The sequence below is a fragment of the Anser cygnoides genome, chromosome 1, assembly GCF_040182565.1.
Source record: "Anser cygnoides isolate HZ-2024a breed goose chromosome 1, Taihu_goose_T2T_genome, whole genome shotgun sequence".
Classification (NCBI taxonomy): Eukaryota; Metazoa; Chordata; class Aves; order Anseriformes; family Anatidae; genus Anser; species Anser cygnoides.
In genome coordinates this window covers 165,702,219-165,720,444 of record NC_089873.1, presented here as the reverse complement: position 1 = coordinate 165,720,444, position 18,226 = coordinate 165,702,219, and the positions used below count along the sequence as shown (strand labels likewise).

Sequence of the window (18,226 nt, the reverse complement as noted above, 5' to 3'; positions counted from 1 at the left end):
GATTAAGGGATTTTATTACAAAACTAGGCTTAGGAATTAATCAAAGAAATTATAATGGGAGGAACAACCATGTCATGAGCCTGGTCAGACAGCACAGTGGTGTTCCATGAGAAGATAAGACAGTGTTTCTCGGGTCTCTGAAAGCTTCACTCCCACCCCCAAATGTTTTCTTATGTATGCAACCCATTAAACTCTATAGCCAATGTGTTTCCAAAGGACATTAGCCACCTTTTGAGATGTTCTTTTCAGAAAACCACAAAAATGATTTCTTCTTTTTAGTGAGGTCATCTCTAAGGTGAATTTACACTTTCTCTGTGTTTGCAATGGACAAACTAGTTTTCTATGACAATAATAGCAATTATCTCTATTAACCTTTTCCCTGTTTTTCAGGGCTACTATGTGTTAAAATTTTGACAGCATTCTGAACACCTAAAAAACAGCTAGAATGGCAGCAGAAAACTGGACAGGTCTGGAAATGTTTTGGCTTCATTTTCTGCTCCTTTCATTAAAATCTCCTGATGAAGGCAGGAGCTCTGTAACATGCATCCTAGAAAGCTCACTGCTTCCCAGTCTGTGGTGCTACTCTGATAATAGTAGAAAACATATTGTATATTCCTGTTTTGTTTTAAGCACCCCGTAAAGACACTGATCTGAACCACCCTCCCTCCCCCCCCGCCCTTTTCTTTTTCCTTTCTTTATTTTTTCTTTTATTTTCAGTTGAGTAAACGGCAGTTTTTTGATTTTATATATTTTTTAAATTATCTGTACTCTCATTCAACAGATGTCTGTCCCTCCTTTCTGTGTCCCCACCATTGCAATTATTTTCTTGAAGACATATGGGGAGGAGCACAGGCCAGACATTCACTGAATTGACTCACTTATTAATCATTCATTATCTTTTGTAAGAAAGAATGAATTTACTGGCTTCTGCCTGAACAAGAGTTTTCTGAGCAGATTCTACAAGTCAGCATTTTCTGAAGCTGAAAAGAGCCCGGAGATGAGAAAAGCACTGTCTCCCTCCGTTAACAGTGCTTCCCCCCTAATCTGCTGCATATTCCGAGTAGCCGGAGTAGCCAAGATGTGGCTTGTGTCTTGGCACAAGCTTTGTGCATGCAGAACATTTTAACTTCTGTCATGGTAGAGGACTGTGTTCTAACAAGCTGGTTGAAGCTTATGCTTCAGCTTGTCATGGTATGTTTATTTAAAGGCTTAACAGCTTGCCATGGTTTCACTTGATGTTATTGTTAATAGGAAGTGTTTTGTTTTGACTCTTTTTCCTTCCTGACTTAGGGTCCCTCTTGCATCATGGTTATCCCCAGACATCTCAATGCACCTTCCTTCGGCCTCTCTCTACATGCTCTGCAGACACATTCGTAGCACCATGATGAGAACTACTAAAATCAAACAGTAACGGCATATCCCAAGGCCAAAATGATCACAACCTGAATCAAAGTAGAGCCAGCAAGATTTGAAGTCTTCTGATTGGGGGAATTTTTCACCTATCAAAATATCCTTTAAACCTCAGTCATATATATATATATAGGCTTAAAGTTTATATATATATATATATATATGTATATAATCCCTTTGAGACAAACTCTTGTGGTAACTGTTCGAGAAGTATTATGGAGAGGTTTCACTTGTTATTTTAATTACAATAATGTGATATATGATTATATCAAGATGAAAGATTTTACAAAAAATATAAATTAATTGTATAAATTTATGGAAAAACAAGCAAACAAACAAAAATTTACATTTCATTAGAATTACATTTTAGAATAGAAGAATATGCCTGAACCAAAATCTGCTAAACTGCATGTCACAGCTCCTCTTGACCGCACTGCATTCTGGGTCAGGGCCTGCGTGCCTTAGTTTCCCCCAAAGAAGGCCATTCTGCAGGTAGCTGGTTGGTGTAACTAAATTCTGAAAACAAGTACAGTAGCTGCAGTCGGCTGATGAATATAGCTAAACTGCTGTTCTCTAAACAGTCAAATAGCTAAATATCACTTAAGTGTCTTGGCTTAAATTACCTTGGAACAAGTTACTGTGAAAGGGAAATGAAAGCATATAAATGAGTCTGAGACACTTGTATTCATTTGCAGAGAAGTGAGGGAAACAATTAAGATAAACCAGAAAATGGCAGGCGTGTTGAGCCATATGGCCCTTTCCTGTTTCTAACACTTCTTTTGTTTAACTTTTCCAAAGCAATTTTGTCACTATTATTACTGTGGTTGTTTCAGTTTTAAACATGTTTTGCTAGCATTCAATCTTTTCCCCAGCTGCCCCTCTGGTACATAAAAAGAGAGACAGAGAGAAGAAAAAAAAAAAAAAAAGGAGAAAGGAAAAAAAAAAAAGGATAAAGGAAAAAAAAGAGGGAAGAAAAGGGGGGGGAAATTCCAACTCAATTAAAATTAAATGCTGGAAAAGTCTTTAAGATGCTCTTTGGTTCAGAGTACCCTTATAAGTTTGCACTGTTTATTAGTTTCTTATCATTTTTTTTTCTTTGCTTTCTGTCCTTTCTGTCTGTTTTACCCAGCTGTTGGGCACTCCTGTGTCTTGCCATAGCAAAACAGATGCAGAGTGCAGATCACATGGACTGCTCCAATGAATGAAAGCAGCTTTGGTCATTAATCCTGTCTATAGGTTCCTTGGCTTTTTTTTTTTTTTTAACATTTTTTTTTAATTTATTTTCTTTTTTTTTTCCTTTTCTTCTTTTTAATTCCAGCTTTTAGTCATAGTTTACCAAAAAAAATTAAAAAAAACTAAGAAACATGTCTAAAAAAAGTGTGAGACAGAGATCAAGCAGGCTGCTGTGAGCTTTGAAGCATAAAAAATAGAGGAAAAAAAGAAGCTTTTATTGTCAGGAAATGGCAAATACCTAGCTCAGTTTAACAATTCTGTCTGGCTGCTAGATAGGGAAGTAATACCTTTGGCAGTACATAAACTCTTGTTTTCTTTCCCTTTGTCTTCCGGTGTAAAACACTGCTGAAAAATTCACCTGTCCGTTGCAAAGTTAAACTACTGGCTTTAACACAGTTGCATGGGAACTTGGGTTTATTAATGAATGCAACATACCCTCTTTGATTTGAAAGCTTTCAGAGTGCTGAAAAGATTCAAAAGGCATCGCTTCCTGCACCAGCGGCATGCCTTTATACATCTCAGTGGTTCACCCCTACCCAGCTGCTATATCTAATTAACAAGCGTTTGGCCATCGCAGCAAACTTCGCAGTGTTGACACTTGAAAGGCCTAGGCAGGCGCTGGCAGGCTATCAGCTATGGCAACAGGAAACTGCCCCGAGACAACACTGAGAAAACAGCAGCTGCAAAAGCCAAAAGCAAAAAAGGGACGGAGAGAGCTAGGTGTTTCCAGGCTGTACTGTTTTCCATATGGACTGTTTGTGCAGCAGAGACATGCCAAAGAGGGGAGGAAAAGAAAAAAGAGGGGAAAAAAAAAAAAAAAGGTCTAATAAGGAGGTTGATATAAGCTGGGTACACCCTAGGGCATTAAATACTTTTTTGTTACATTTTAATGGCTTCCTAAAGCCTATTTTCATGCAAATAAAAGCCCGCCTGTCTAAGCGTTCACAAAAGCCAGGCCTGGGGCCTGTTGGTAAGCCAGGCTCCCCAAGCCATCCCCTGTCTGTCTGGAGTGACTGTGGCCTGGCTGCCCTCCCCACAAGGACACCATGGCTGTCCCCTTCCTTGCAGGAGGTCCGCACTGCAGATGTGCTGGATGCTTAACTCCTGTGACCTCATGCTCTATTTCCTGCATGACTGTGCGTTTTCAGTCCATTAAAGCAGGCCCCACTTCATAATTTTGGCTAGAGGGGCGAGGACCAAGCCCCTGAGCCAACATGGAGCTTCACTATATGAAGAACATCTGCTCTGCTTGGCAAAGTCATCTCTGAAGCAGCCAGACAAGTCAAGTGCACACCTCTCAAGTGGTAGCCCTCCAGCCACAGTAAGTGCCTGGCAGGCAAAGACACCTACTGCTCCAAAGACACACACTGGGGAAAAGAATACCATTTTGAGGCATCTTTAATTTTGGCCTGGGCCAAACTCTGTGGGCTACACCAAGCAGAGCTTTCTATCTATCTGTCTGTCTGTCTGTCTATCTATCTACCTACCAATCTATCTATTTATTTCTTCATTACCAACTATATACAAGACAGAGAGGGTGGAGAGTGGGAATTCATCCCATGGAAGCATGTAGGATGAATACTTTTAGCTCTGTAAGCTGGGATGGGTGAAACTCACTGGTGATTGATTACGAAGGGATGATGATGCTGTAACTAAACAGTGAAATCTGAACACTGAAACGAGGATTTTCACCTAACCTACTGCATATATTTTATTCCTATTTTAAGTATGTAAAGCAAAAGCAAACCTCAGATGCAGAGTTTGCCCTACCTGTTAATTTGTATTTGCATTGGTGTTCCTGAGGGTAGAATGTGAGCAGGCACCAGGGTAATTAAAACTGCAGAATACTCTCTGCAAACACGTGCAGCAAATCTTCAAATAAGTCAAATTCATATAATGATAATGTAAACAACAGCAACAGAAAGCAAACTGATATTGGCTCAAGACTCACCATCACCTTAAGATTTTCAATGGTCTGGAAAAAACCTCTCAAACAGTTTCTTTAGTAAGGATCCATCATTATTTGTCTAGTGGTTCAAATGTAGCACTAACCATTGTCACGTTTCTTCCCTCATCTTGTTCAGGGGTTTTGCAGCTGTCAGAGGCTTGCAGCTGGATATTTGGATAATCTGAATTTGTATTTTACATTTACAGGCAGAATTTGTATACACCATCACTACTACAGAAAATGGAAACTCTTTTCTCGATCTTCATGTGTGTCAAGCTCTGAGGTTTACAATAAAAGCGGATTTTATACTATGTCACACATTTCCTGTGCCAGGGAACCACAAGACAGAAAACCTGCAACCTGGGAAGTTCCCCTTCCTCAGACCTGGGTGTAGCATCATCATTGATGGTTTCCAGTATGGCACTTCATGCTTCCAGCTCTCTGATCTGTGGTTTGGCTATGGCGTGACTCAGGAGGTGATTCAGTAGGTGGCGATTCAGTAGGTGGCAATCTTTCCTCTGTCAATATGGAATTTATGCCCCACTATCTGGATATGCAGCGTTGTTTAGAGTACTATCTCTCCGATGGGATACAAGAACGATGTGGTGACTGGCTACTGTTGTTGAAGATCCCATAACACTTAATTTTTGCATGGATGGAAATAATAACTCTTGGGCGCCAGCCAGGCTTCAGTTTGGAGGAATACATTCTGCTTAAGCTTTCCTTTCCTGTCCTTATGCTGGTTTGTAATCTTACTCTTCCTGACAGCTTCTATCCACATGACAAAAGGCTGCATGCTCCAGCATGGGAGATGATTTCTCTGGATCCAAACAACTTGGGATGATGCTGGTATCCTGAGTTCAGCAGAGAGAAAGCATAGCAGGACTGAAGTTAATCCCCATTATTAGAAGTGTTCACTCACCCTTTGTTCAAAAGTACAGCCACCTAGAGATATTCGAGTACTGGATTCTCACGTGCCATCTGTTGCCAAAAGAGTATGCAAGCAACAGGGTAGGGCAATGCAGGCTTACCATGCAGCTGTTTGTCACAATGCAGGCTGCTTGGAAATATTAGTCACTTTTAAAATAAATACCTTGCTAATAAGAGCTGTATGCTGAAAGAAACACTTAAATCTAGTTCTGCTGAGTTTTTCGCTACTATAGAACCAGTAGAAACCACATTATTCTTCTATATTTCTAGTATAAGATGAGGAGCTGATTCTAATATTCAGAAAAGCCTCCCATACTTCAGATGTTTGCTAGTTGAGAAGTGGCACTCCTGGCAATTAAAATGAGCAATGGTTGCTCTGCAGCTGGCATGCCCCTGTAACGGAGCAGTTAGCTTCCATGCTTTCGTGCCAGGAGTATGTAGCCTCAGTGTGTAACTCTTTCTTTTGCTCATTTGTGCAGCTTCATAGGTATTTTTTCCCTCCTGATAGATCCTTTCTTGTTTTGGTATGAGTTATCTGTCTGTGCACAGGCACAGCCTCTGCTCTCTTCTACTGCTTGAGGAAAAAATGAAAGACTCACTCTATGACTTGCAAAATGACATCTAGAATACATAGGGGTGATTTATGATTTATTTGTCATTTGTGTCACCCAGGTAAGGAATTACCAATCTGATGAAATAGCAAAGAGAGAATTTGGAGATGTAGTGTTATCTCCTCTGAATGCTACATTAAGACAATAAAACATTTATTGATATCAGTGTTGTTTTTTTTTTCACTGTCATGAAAAAACAAACAAACAAACAAAAAAAAACAATTTCCAAGCAAAACATGTTTCTAAGTAGTTTCTAAGTCTTTACTGAAAAGTACCTATTGTTAATTTTGGGAAGACTATATGACAGAATATAGTCTTTCTTTAGGAATGTAGAAAAAATGTGCTTATCAGTTCTGGTAGACAAAACCAGCTCTCTGACTCATGCATCAGACAGCACTATTTTAAATTTATACATATGAAGACAACTGTATGAGAAAAATTACCAGGAAATGAGAATATCATCGAATGTGACATAGCTGTGACAACTTATAGCTATGTCTGAAAAAGACACTTAAATAAAGCACAAAGCTGTGTTTAAACCTTATTTACAGTCAGTTTTTCTGTAACTTGATGTCAGATGTCACTTATTCTATAAAAGCTTATCTTTTTCAGATAATATCACACAATGCATATGTTCTTAAGATCAAATCTGTTATTTTAATGTGACGTACTGCAAGTCTTCACAGTAGAGTATCTTTTTAAAAAACTCATAAAACCTGAAAAGATACATCTGACCTGGCATGTCTTCAGTGAAAATAAAATCATTTTCATTGTATAACTTTGATCCTCATAGTAAAAAAGGAATACTAAAAAATAATATATATTTTTTTGTTTGTGTGTTTATTTAGGAAGGCCAGGAAGGGCATGGAATTTTGAGCGAAAAATTATCACTTTGATATTGTCAGACACACAGAAACATAGACAGTACAAAACCAAAGAGTTACAGGTTCTGGAATGAGATTTCAAATGTGAAATTTTGCTCCAAGGCAACTTTTTCTCTCTGTTTCTTATACTTAGAATACAATGAAACTATAATGGAAATGTTAATTGCAAAAATACCACTGGGTATTTTTAAATGAAATCCTCATCTCACAAATATATTTTAAAGGAAGAAAGTTTTGAAACAGTGACTTGGCCATACAGATTGTTTGGAAGTATTTGGGGTTTCTTTGTGTGAACATCTAAGATTATTTCTGGTAAACAAAACAGCTAGTCACTCATCCACAAAGCACACAAACATTTACACAATTTCCAGTTCATGAAAAGTGCCATGAAAATTAATTATGAGCATATTTATTTGAAATGTTTCGTCATGTTCTGCTTCAGGAAACGATGGCTGATTTGAAATTGAGAAAAGTGCCATAAAATGGGTTTCTTCAGCTTGATCAGGTTCAGTGAAGATTGTAAAGCACTGTAAAAGCCTGGATTCATTCAGTCTTGTGCTTTTGCAAAGCTCCTGTGAATGTTTTGTATCATTGCTGTCAGATGTGATTTTCTCTGCTGCTGCAGATGTGCACAACAGATTTACTGTTACAAGTAATACACAGTAAATTCCTGACATAGAGGCATTTAGGGCCACTGCCAGATGTCTCATTTTAATAATACATTTGTATATCCTAGTGCTAGAGGGACAATTAAGCTGTGAACAATAAAGATAAAATCAGTGGAGGACAGGTATTACCACTTTATTGTTGTAGTCAATCTACGGTGCTCAATAAAATGAATGAATTCAGTTTTGGTTTTGTGTTTTTACAACAGGATTACTATCATCTAGGTCTCATTCAATAAATAGTGGATAGGCACATGTCTTTATTACAACTGTCTGCGTAGAAGAAGGTCATCTGTTGCTCCATTTCTTCTCTGACAGCCTGGATGCAGAATTATCTCTGTCAGCTCCAGGATGCATTAGGCAAATGCAGTATCGTTTCCATCCTCAGCAAATTAGTAATGTTGAGAGATCCATTGGCTGAGCACTGCCAGTTTGTTATCTGTGCAATTGCCTGGGAAACATTGCCTGACCTTGTGAAGGGTTTATCTGTTTGCTACAGGTACAGGGAAACTGTATAGGGAGGTTTTAATGCTTACCCTCTTTCTATCTTTTCCTTGGCCAGAGTTCTTGAATTGGTTTTCATTAGCTGACAGAAGTAACAAGGGCTACTTTCAGTACTAAGGGTTCTGAATAAATGCCTCAACCCCAAAGAGAAAGAGAGAGAGAGTACAAGTCTAAAGTGTACCTGCATTTAAAATTAGTGGAATCATGCAGGTACTTACACAGCAAAACACCAGAAAGTCCCTAGTGTTTACTGTAGCATTAAGTGAGTCAAGACCTGACCTTTTCAGAAATTCAATATTGCTTGAATTGAGTGAGAAATTCTGATATTGGTACTTACTGTTCTGTGTTTAGCCCTATGGTGCTAGGATTTTGTGCTTAGATGTTAATATAAAGAGGTGGACAGCTTGTAACAATCAGAACAGATAAGAAATAAAGGGGTTTCCAATCTTCCCTAAAATCTTGCTGGTTTACATAATGCTCTCTTCTGGCCTTAGATAATCGTCTTACCTCATCTAAAGAGATCATATAATTTCTTCCAGTTAACTCCTACACTGAAACTCACAGCCTGCTTTTAGATTAAGTATATATTCCAGAAATACATTCACTTTTAATTTAAAGGCTTTGAGCAATGAAGGACCTAGCACTTTCCTTCACAGTTTGTGCCAATGGTTACTCACTGCCATGGTGAAAAGAAGAAAAAAGAAAGATATGTCTTGAAGAGTGAAACTGATTGGCTTTGACTCTTAGCCTTCACTTCTCATAATGCCTAAATTAGCAGTTGTGTGGGCCCAAACTCCCCTTGTTCAGGCTTGCAGGAGTCTGAAGAATGGTTAACAAAAGGTAGTGGTAGACAGAAAGCACTCCGGATGGTTGTTTGCAATTGTGGCAATTGTCTGAAATTGTCAATAACAGAATGTGATGCAGCCCCTGTTTCCATTTCCCACTTTCTGGATCACATATGTCATGCCCCTGCTGGGGAAGAAGTGAGCTGGGTGGTGAGCCCCATCGTCCTGCACACCCGTAACTCTGGGCAGCACACTGGGATCAGAGGTGGCTTTGCGCTATGATCGCTTTGGGTAGAAAACGCATGCAGAGGTGAAGAATGGACCCTGGCATCTTCCAGTAGGCCCACCACACTCAGTGATGGGAAACCAGGACGGTTTCTGCCTTCACTTTAAACATTCTCCTTGTGATACAGAGGAGACAGGAAAGACATATAAAAACTATATGCTTAAAAGATTTGTTTCTGAGGCTGCTAGTTGGAGAATCCCTCTCTTTTCAGAGCCATAGTAACATAATTTAGTATACATTATAGCTTCCTACCATAGGGTCTCCCTAAATTCTGCTCTGAAGCAAGCATGCATGAGTACAATCAATCTGGATCACATGCTTTAGTAAATTCAATATACAAGTGTCCCTCTTCAAACTACCCCTCCTTTCCTAGTAAAACTGAGACAGAATGTAGACAGACAGTTTTAAGAATTATCCCCTGAGCCCTGTTAAAGAAACCAGTTCATAGACACTCATGTGTTAACCACATGTGTGTCATTTTGCCAGCAAGTACTTAGAAGCTAATGGCAATGGGGTAATAAAAATAGCTGAAACCATGGAAGGACACTCAAAAATATGCAAAATTTTTGCAAAATAATTCATGAATTAAAAAGCTACTGGGCTATCAACATGATGTATCAGAATAAGAGGAAAAACTGTTAACAGTCCTGCCAAGCCATTATTAGCAATTCTTAGCTTTCTTCAGACACATCTTCCTCCTCCCTCACTTCCATTTTTCCTTGCAAAGAGTGGAATCTGTTTGCCAAGTTGCTTCCCTGATGTCAGCAGTCCAGAACATCTCCCTGACATAAATCAACTTGTTCTGGAGACATCTCCCTTCAGCTGGGTCTGGCAGATTCACAATGAGAAGGGAAGAGACAATGGTAGAGTCAGACAGTCCCCCCAAAAGCACATAAGCTGAGAGCTAATAGCTGATTAGTAAAATCTTCCCATCATTTAAAGATGCATTTTCCTTAGTGATGAAAGCCAGGTCTCCTAGACCTCAAGTCAATGTCTGGTCTTCTAGATCAGTTCCAGGGTAGGTTTACATTGTGATTATCATGGACTTTGCAGTTTGAGTAGGCATATGTACAAGTTAGCTTTTAATGTCAGAGCCTGGACAAGATTCAGCGGTGTAGCTGCAGAAAAAAAAATAAAAATAAAAAATAAAAAAAAGAAAGAAATTAGGAATCACACCCAAACTCCCAAATTGAATTCTGTGTTTCTGTTAGGGTCCAGTCAAACTAATGAATCTTGGGTGAAATTGTAGCAGAGCATACACTTCACAGTTGCCCTCTGTGCAGAGATTTCAGCATTACCTTTGGGTTGTAAGGCAAGTAGTGTCACCTTCCTTGGTGCAATACTTTCAAAAGTATGCTGATGTTTTGCTTTGCTTGTCCTCTATAAGACAAAAAGAGTGTCAGTGTGGAATCTGCAGCATGTGAACTATGATTTTCTGATGTCTTCAGAGTGAATTTTTTGCAATTAATTACTGGTAACGACTGCATCCCACCTACTTTAAACCGTGTTGAGAAGCTCTGTGAGCTGTTTTGCATCTTGGTCTGCTGATACATAAACCCAACTTTTTTTTTTTTTTTTTTTTTTTTTTATGCTGGGATGCAAGGATATATAATTATAAAAGAAATTGTAAGTAGATGAGTATTTAGGGTGAAATACAGATATTTCAAACAACATTTATAAATAATGAATTTGCATTTTTCATCCCATTTTACTATTAGATTTTGAATTATTTTAAAAAAAGATATCATTATAGAGATACCTTCCTGTAAAATACTTTAGATGTGAACAATGGTCTTTTAAAACAACTGTGACTTTGTGGTCTTGATTAATTTTGCTTGTTTGCTTCAATAATAAGAAATTTATAGTATAAATAATAAATTTTATCTCTACTGTAATGTATTAGAAATCTATTATTGGTGGAAAATATTTTAATGCTCTCTGGTGCATTTGACTAAATATAGCAAGATTAAATTGATGCAATGTATAAAGAAACCTGAGTTTAGCAGGATATTTATGTGTATATATATATATATATAAGAAAAAAAGGCTATGCAAGCCATATAAACATCCCTGCTTTCCCCAGAAGAGTCTGTATCAATGTCTGACAGAAAACAGTTTCCACAGAATGTTATTATCTTACAACATTACTGTTCCTAAGTCTCGTGATGTCTTTTTTTTTTTTCCCCAAAAACTTTCGTTGTCAGAGCAAGGTGATTAAGGAGGAACCTCAGCTTTCATTAAAAATCTTAACATTGGCTGCTGACAGCTTGTACAAATATATTAGCTAAATATGTTTGACTTTTGTAGTAACCTGAACCTAAATGTGCATACTGCAGAAGCTGAAACTGCACTTTCTCAGTGTTCAGGTAAATGCATGTCCTCATTTATTTCCAAGGTGTTCTCTGACTGTGTGTCTGTACTGATAAACAAAAGGGAGACCACAGTCCCCTCAAGCACCGGATCTTTGATTTCCCATATTGCTTACCTACCACATCATTCCCTGACTCCATTTTGGGGTGCCCCAAATAGCTGCTGCTGTGGCAAAGCTGGGAAGTGGCTAAGGATATTTTATGTCAGAGATCATTCTCAAAAAGCACAGTGGAGGTGACTGTACCAGTCTGGACTTGATCTAACCTAAACAGTCCTTCAGCAGCATCCCAACCCTCAAACACCATACAAGCCTTCATGGCATTGGCTAAGGAAGGCAATAAATAAGTTGCCTCTCTGGCAGCTGTGAAACACACCCCATGCTAGTTTAGACACCTGTCACTGGAACAAAACATTAGATGAATAATAAGAACGTCACAGAGCCGAATGGTACTGACAAAGACTCTGGGCTAACTTCTATATAGTGGAGGCAAGGTCAGCCTGCTTAAGGTGCCACTGGACCTGAGCCAGGCAGACTTGGGGTCAGTCCCAGTCTCTAAATTGGATGCTAGACTTTAGAAAATGAAGCTTCTGTGTTTATATGCAAATCTAATTAAAACATTATTTTTCCTTATGCCAATTTCCCCTAGCAGCTAAGGCAGATATCCATTTACCAGATCGTTAACGATTTGTGTGATAATCAGATGTAAGTTGATTTTTACTGTTTGTCCTAAATCCCTGGGGATTAGAGTACCTGGATGCTTTAATGCTGTTGGGGACCACTGAAAATCCCACTGACTAAGCAATGTGTGGTATGTTTGTTCAGTTAATCCTAACAGCTCAAGCTTGTTCCAGTTAATTTTATACCCAGAAAACTGCCTGGACCTTTCAATGTATTCTGACAATTTGTGTGTAAATCATTAGAAATCACTTTAAAATAGAGTTAACATGTTGTCTACCTATAACATAAATCTTGTTCTCTACTAAGTTTCTAAGGGCCTTCCTAGGTGTGTTTCTGCAAAGCACATCTATACAGTTTCTGCAATGTGTCAAACAGCAGAAGGGACAGGGAAGCATAAGAAGCAGTCCTATTCTTTCCTCCATACCATGAAAATGGCTCCAAAATATGATTATTTGTGAGAAGGAAGATTTTTAACAACAATTTATGCATTTATCATTTTAAATTTTGCCTTCTCCATTTCAGGAGGCAATGTTTTTGTATACATTTTGAACAGAACCACACCTTTACTGGGCAGAAAAATCCTAAGGTTTATGGAACATTTCTCTGTTCACTAAAAGATCTAGCAATGCTTGATCTATCCTGTGCAGCAATCATTTATACCTGGGTTTAGCTGGAGTGCATGAAGGATTGATTCTACTGGAACTGGTTGAATTGAGTCTATGTTTAAAACTACCTACATGTACATATAACTGGGCTGGCTGGTTTGAGACCCCAGCTTGCATCTTTAATTGCTCAGTTAGGGCAGTCCTAAGGATCGTTCTTACTGGGAGACTTAAAAATAAAAAGGAAATGCACCCACTGATCATTTTTTCCTCCAAGGCCAGCTTGGAGTTAGGATTGCAGCTATGAAGTGTTTTGACACAGGCTGCTTTGGTCTCTAGGGCAAATAAAGGGTAGACACAGTCCTGCAACAGAAACAGACAGCTTCTGCTCCCTTCCTTGTTTATGGGGACATCTTTAATCTCCCTGCGTCATATCAGATTAAATGCACCTGGAGGCCCTTCCTGGGCTAATGGCCTTCAGCAAGTTACTCAGGAAAAGACAAGGAACCTAAATATGGCGAGAGTTCTGGCTTGGCCCTTAGAAGTTTCCTCTTCATTCAGCTCAGGTGATTCTACGCAGAATGTGACAAAATGAGGGGAAAAATAGGCAAAATCTCCAAAGAGATCACATGCTCTCTCAAGTATTTTGCCATGCTCTTCTGTAGGGATACATGCCCAGCAACTCCCTTCTCATCTGTCACCCCAAGGCCATCTACCTCAAGACACAGGTTCTCAACATCTTTTTTTACTGTCAACCTGGATGCCCTTTCTGGAGTTTGGAGCTGCTGGGTATTCTGGAAATGGTGCAGGCTGGTCATTCACAGGAGAGGTGCATGAACAACACCGTCCGCACTGCTTCTAGGGCAACATTACCCCTTGTGTCATTGCAAATTCACAAACAGACAGTTGCTGGGTAAGCAACATTTACTTCTTTAATCCAAGAGGCTGTGCTACATCAGCCTTTAGCCAAAGGTTTGTGTAAGGAATGGCTGAGGTTTTCCTCAATGCTGAGCATATCCAGTGCCTGATCTATCCCTCTTTCACAAAAAGCGCTGTAGACGTGTTTCTGTACACGGCCAGAAATGGACTCAGCAACATCAGTGCCCTCGGCTGGGGAAGCAGGAAATTTCTGTGGATAGCAGAATGATCTACTCCCACACTGCATCCCTTAGGCAATTCACCTATTCAAACAGGTATATCAGCTAACTTCACTGGATGGCTGGTGGCCTGCTCTCTGGTGGTGAAGGGTGATCTGCCTGAAGAACTAGGGTTTGGGAAAGAAGGAAGAGGCTGGGATGAACTGTTGGGCTGGACGCTACCATATAATTATGAAAGAAAGGGCAGTGCCATTGAATTTGAGGGGAATGTAACATCCCAAATTATGACTCTCCAGAGACGTGAATGATGATAGTGGTCTGCAGAAATACATAATTCCTACACCACCTGGAAAATCTCACTGGAGGATGTTGGGAGAGGTAGGTGTGCCTGAGGTATAATTTGCATTCAGAGCACCTTAAAAAATCATCCTGAAAACCCAGTAGTATAAATCAGCAGTTCATCACTCACACAAGGAGCTGTGCTAATTGCCCCAAGATAATTTCTGCAAACATCCTCTAGAGCAAGGAAGGGGCCCATAGTTTCTCTCAGAAATACAGACAATTTATGGATGCTGAATAGAGAAAAATATAACAGTGTCCAAAATAACTGGAAGAGAGAAGTTTGCATTGACTGCCAACCCAAAGTATTCCTGCTAGATATTTCTCTACTGCTTTTTCTACCCTCAGAGCAAGAAAATAAGACAGCGTTTTTTGTTGACAGCTTCACAAAAAACAAAAGGCTGGGGAAAAGCTTACTCCAAGACCTCCTTACCTCCTTCACAGAGGGAGGGCTGGAGTGGGGGGAGCTCACAGCAGGGGCAAATGCGATGGTTTGGAGAGCAATTGCAGGGCTTGGAAAGAGACGACAGGAAGCAAGAACTGACCGTCTCCCTGCCCAGCACAAACACATACAGACTTAACCTACAGCTGAACTTTTGCCCTTGAGTGACCAGTGCCATTAGGACACAGGTCAAAAGGTTGCAGGGTGACAGAAAATGGAACTTTATTGAATGAAAGAGAAAATGAAAAAACTCCTTTGTTTGCTTAACTCCGTGTGGTTTGTATAGCCACTGTGATCCCATAATGGAGTCCAGAGTGAAAAAGTAACTTGATTTATCACATGCAAAGGAAAAAAAAAGAAAAAAAAAGGGGGGGGGGGGGAAGGGAAGGAATTCACTAAGGGAGTAAATGAGAAAAGTAAAGAATAAAATCTCTAAATCCTTAAAACATTAGAATAAATGTGACTTTAATCAATAAAAGCCCCTTATATAAATGAGGCAGAGAGACAGAGAAAGAATTTTCATTCCTTAGGAACAAGTGTATATTAAGGAAACCAGTGATGCATGTTAAAAGAATATTTTCCAGTTTGAGTAAGGAACAATGCACATGTGTATGAGCATCTATCTGAAACATATTTTGGTTGGACACATATTTGAATGCCAGAATTTTATATGTGTAAATCACCTGCATTTATATGCAGATATAAACTCCAGATATTTAAAATTAGTTTGAAGGTGAGAAACAACTCTTGATAGGTACAGGTAGAGAAAAAATGGGTACAACTGGTAGGACTGTGGGTGAAATTGGAGATTCCAAATGAGTTCAATTTAAGATAGCCTGAAATGTCAGCACATTTGATATGCTTAATATTTTCTTCATTTCTTGACAAAATGTGTTCCATCGGTAAAGATATGAATGGCTAAATTCAGATGTTTTAAAATGCTGCTACTACTCCTTGGATTTTTGGTAGAATGGCATATTCTGGATTAGATCCAAAGAGTTACAAGGGCTAATGTGCTAATTCTGGTCTGTCTTAATAGTGAGATAGAAAAGAGTGGAGTTAGAGCACAAGAAATCTAACAAATTCAAAAAATATACAAGATATTCAGAGTATAGAGATATTCCCCCAAAAGCCTAAGTAAATGATTTGTCAAAAGCAGACCCTTAATGTATTTAATATTTCATGATTTGACCTGCAGAGCACAAAGGAGCAAATTTTGCCACCTGGGTACATGTAAAAGTGCTGTGAGTGTGATGAGTAGTACCATACTCTGTGTGCTTTCATGCCTAAATAGTAATTGAGGGGCAGGAGTATAAAATGCTAGTTTGTATGAGTAGGGTATCAGAAGGTTCCAGATAAGCTCCCACATCTCCACTACTCTTCCCCTTTTCTCTGGAGTGCCCTCCTTCCTCCCTCCAGTTTTAGTCAGTAAGCCCATGACCTGCATGGCCACAATTACGTCCACGTTACTCAGTGTGCCCTGCAGCCTCTCCTTTTTGATCACTGTGAACAACTAAACCCACCATTTACCTCCAGAGAGGGACATCTTTTACAGATTATGTTTCTAATTTCTCATTTCCAGAATACGTCTATGTCTTGCTAATTCTTTTTGCCTTGTGTCACAAGTGCAGACCTTTTTTTCTTATCCATACAGCTAAAAATCTTACACAGACTAATTTTAGGTGTTGCAGACGCATATCTCAGTTACTGAAGTATCCTATGTTTTTATTCCTTACAAATGAAGCCATGTTCTGTTCAAATCTATTTGGACTGCTGCTGTCAAGATTGCTATCTCCGTTTCCTTGAGTTTGTCATTTCTGTGTCTCTTTGCACTGTCTCCTACTTCTCCACTTTAACAAATGCACTGCTTGTTCTCTATTCCTGCTTAAGTTACACTATAATCAGCACGAACAGGCTGACTGATACCTCCATTTGGACCGTGAGCTCAGTTTCCATCATCTCTTTTTCAGTTTTCAGACATGTATTTCGAATTTTTCATCCTTCTTTCCACTCAGGTTTGCAAAGAAGTCCCCATACACGTTTGCAAACCTGCTTTGCTATCTAACCTCAAAAAGCCTATTCCAGTGCTATTATATAGTTTCTTTCAGTTTTTCCATCAGGCTGATTTCATCTAGTGTAAGCATTCGGGCCCCTGAAACCTTCCCTTTTTGTTCTCATTAACACAATGTCTAAAGTAATTCGGTACTCATTCCTGACTAAAGTTTCCAGTTTGATTGGATAATACAAACAGTAATTATTATTAATAACCTTCTTGGTCACACAAAGCTAAACCAAAGGTAACTCTACTGACTCTAAGTAGATATAGCCCAAGTCTATATGCGTATAATAGAGAATAAAATTTTCTCCTAATTTTGAGTTTTCTATTCACCTTCAGAGACTAGTTAACAGATCCCCTTCCACCCCCAAAGAAAGAAATGTGGCTTTAAGAAAAGTACAAAACAAACAAACAAACAAACAAAAAACAGTGTATAATTTTACATGCAATATTATGAACTAACCTTAAGGCTGTGAATTAAATACTTGTGAATTTCCTTAAAATACCTTTTAAAAATAAACATGGTTCTACATGATATCTTGAAGGCACTATTTCCTCATTCTCTCTGTTTTCTTTTTGCAAGTATAGTTAGACATCATAGGTTACTGGCTTGCAACAAGTCTCTTTGACAATGAAAACTGCTTTTAAAATCATGGAAAGAATCTGAAAGACGTATTTTATATTTTGTAAAGCAAACTCGCTTCTAGTCTAAGATCTTTCATGCCAAGTTTCAGTGAATTCTTACAGCCAAGTTATGCACTTCCTCTGACATTTTTTTAATGGTACTAGACAATTTGGCTACATGGTATTTTTGTTGAAATGTTAAAAGGAAAACTCAACAACTTATTATGTTGGGGAACTGGTGGCACTAGACAGTTATTATGATTTTAGTGTTGTTTCTGTTCAGCAGGTATTAACATGTTTGGAAAAGGGGGAAAAAGAATAGTAATAAAAGCTAGTTTTTTTTTTTTTTTTTTTTTTTTTTTTTGTGGGTGGATGAATGATTAGGCTTCAGCACACTGCCAGAGACAGCAAGTAATTTGTGGAAGGCATTGTTCAAAGCAGAGATATTTTTGGAGTAGAAGTATTATGCTGTATGCCAACCTTTTGGGAGGTCATGACAGAGTGGTAGAAGAAATTAAAAAACAAAACAAAACAAACAAAAAACCCACACTGTATTTCATCATCTTCACCTACTCACCAAGAATCTGCTGCCTGGAAAATATGAATCTAGCAATTAAACTTCCCTTTCTCAACAATAATGTCTTCTAGGCAGCCAATATAGATGCATCCCTATACACAGAGCCAGTACATTCTGTGCCATGATAGAGGGTTTCTGGAGCTATTACAGAAGAGAATGTAAAAAAATTTGAAAACTTTGAATG

The 18,226-nt window shown here is 38.8% G+C and overlaps 1 protein-coding gene across 1 annotated transcript in view; it reads left to right on the top strand.

Annotated features, from left to right (window-relative positions):
- The window catches only part of NDFIP2 (Nedd4 family interacting protein 2), a 141,506-nt gene extending 135,200 nt beyond the window's left edge, over positions 1 to 6,306 (top strand). The window contains exon 9 of the mRNA XM_048047471.2: positions 4,798 to 6,306. The gene's annotated coding sequence lies outside the window, so the exon portion shown is untranslated. The remainder of the gene's footprint in view (positions 1 to 4,797) is intronic.
- The last annotated feature ends 11,920 nt before the right edge of the window (positions 6,307 to 18,226 follow it).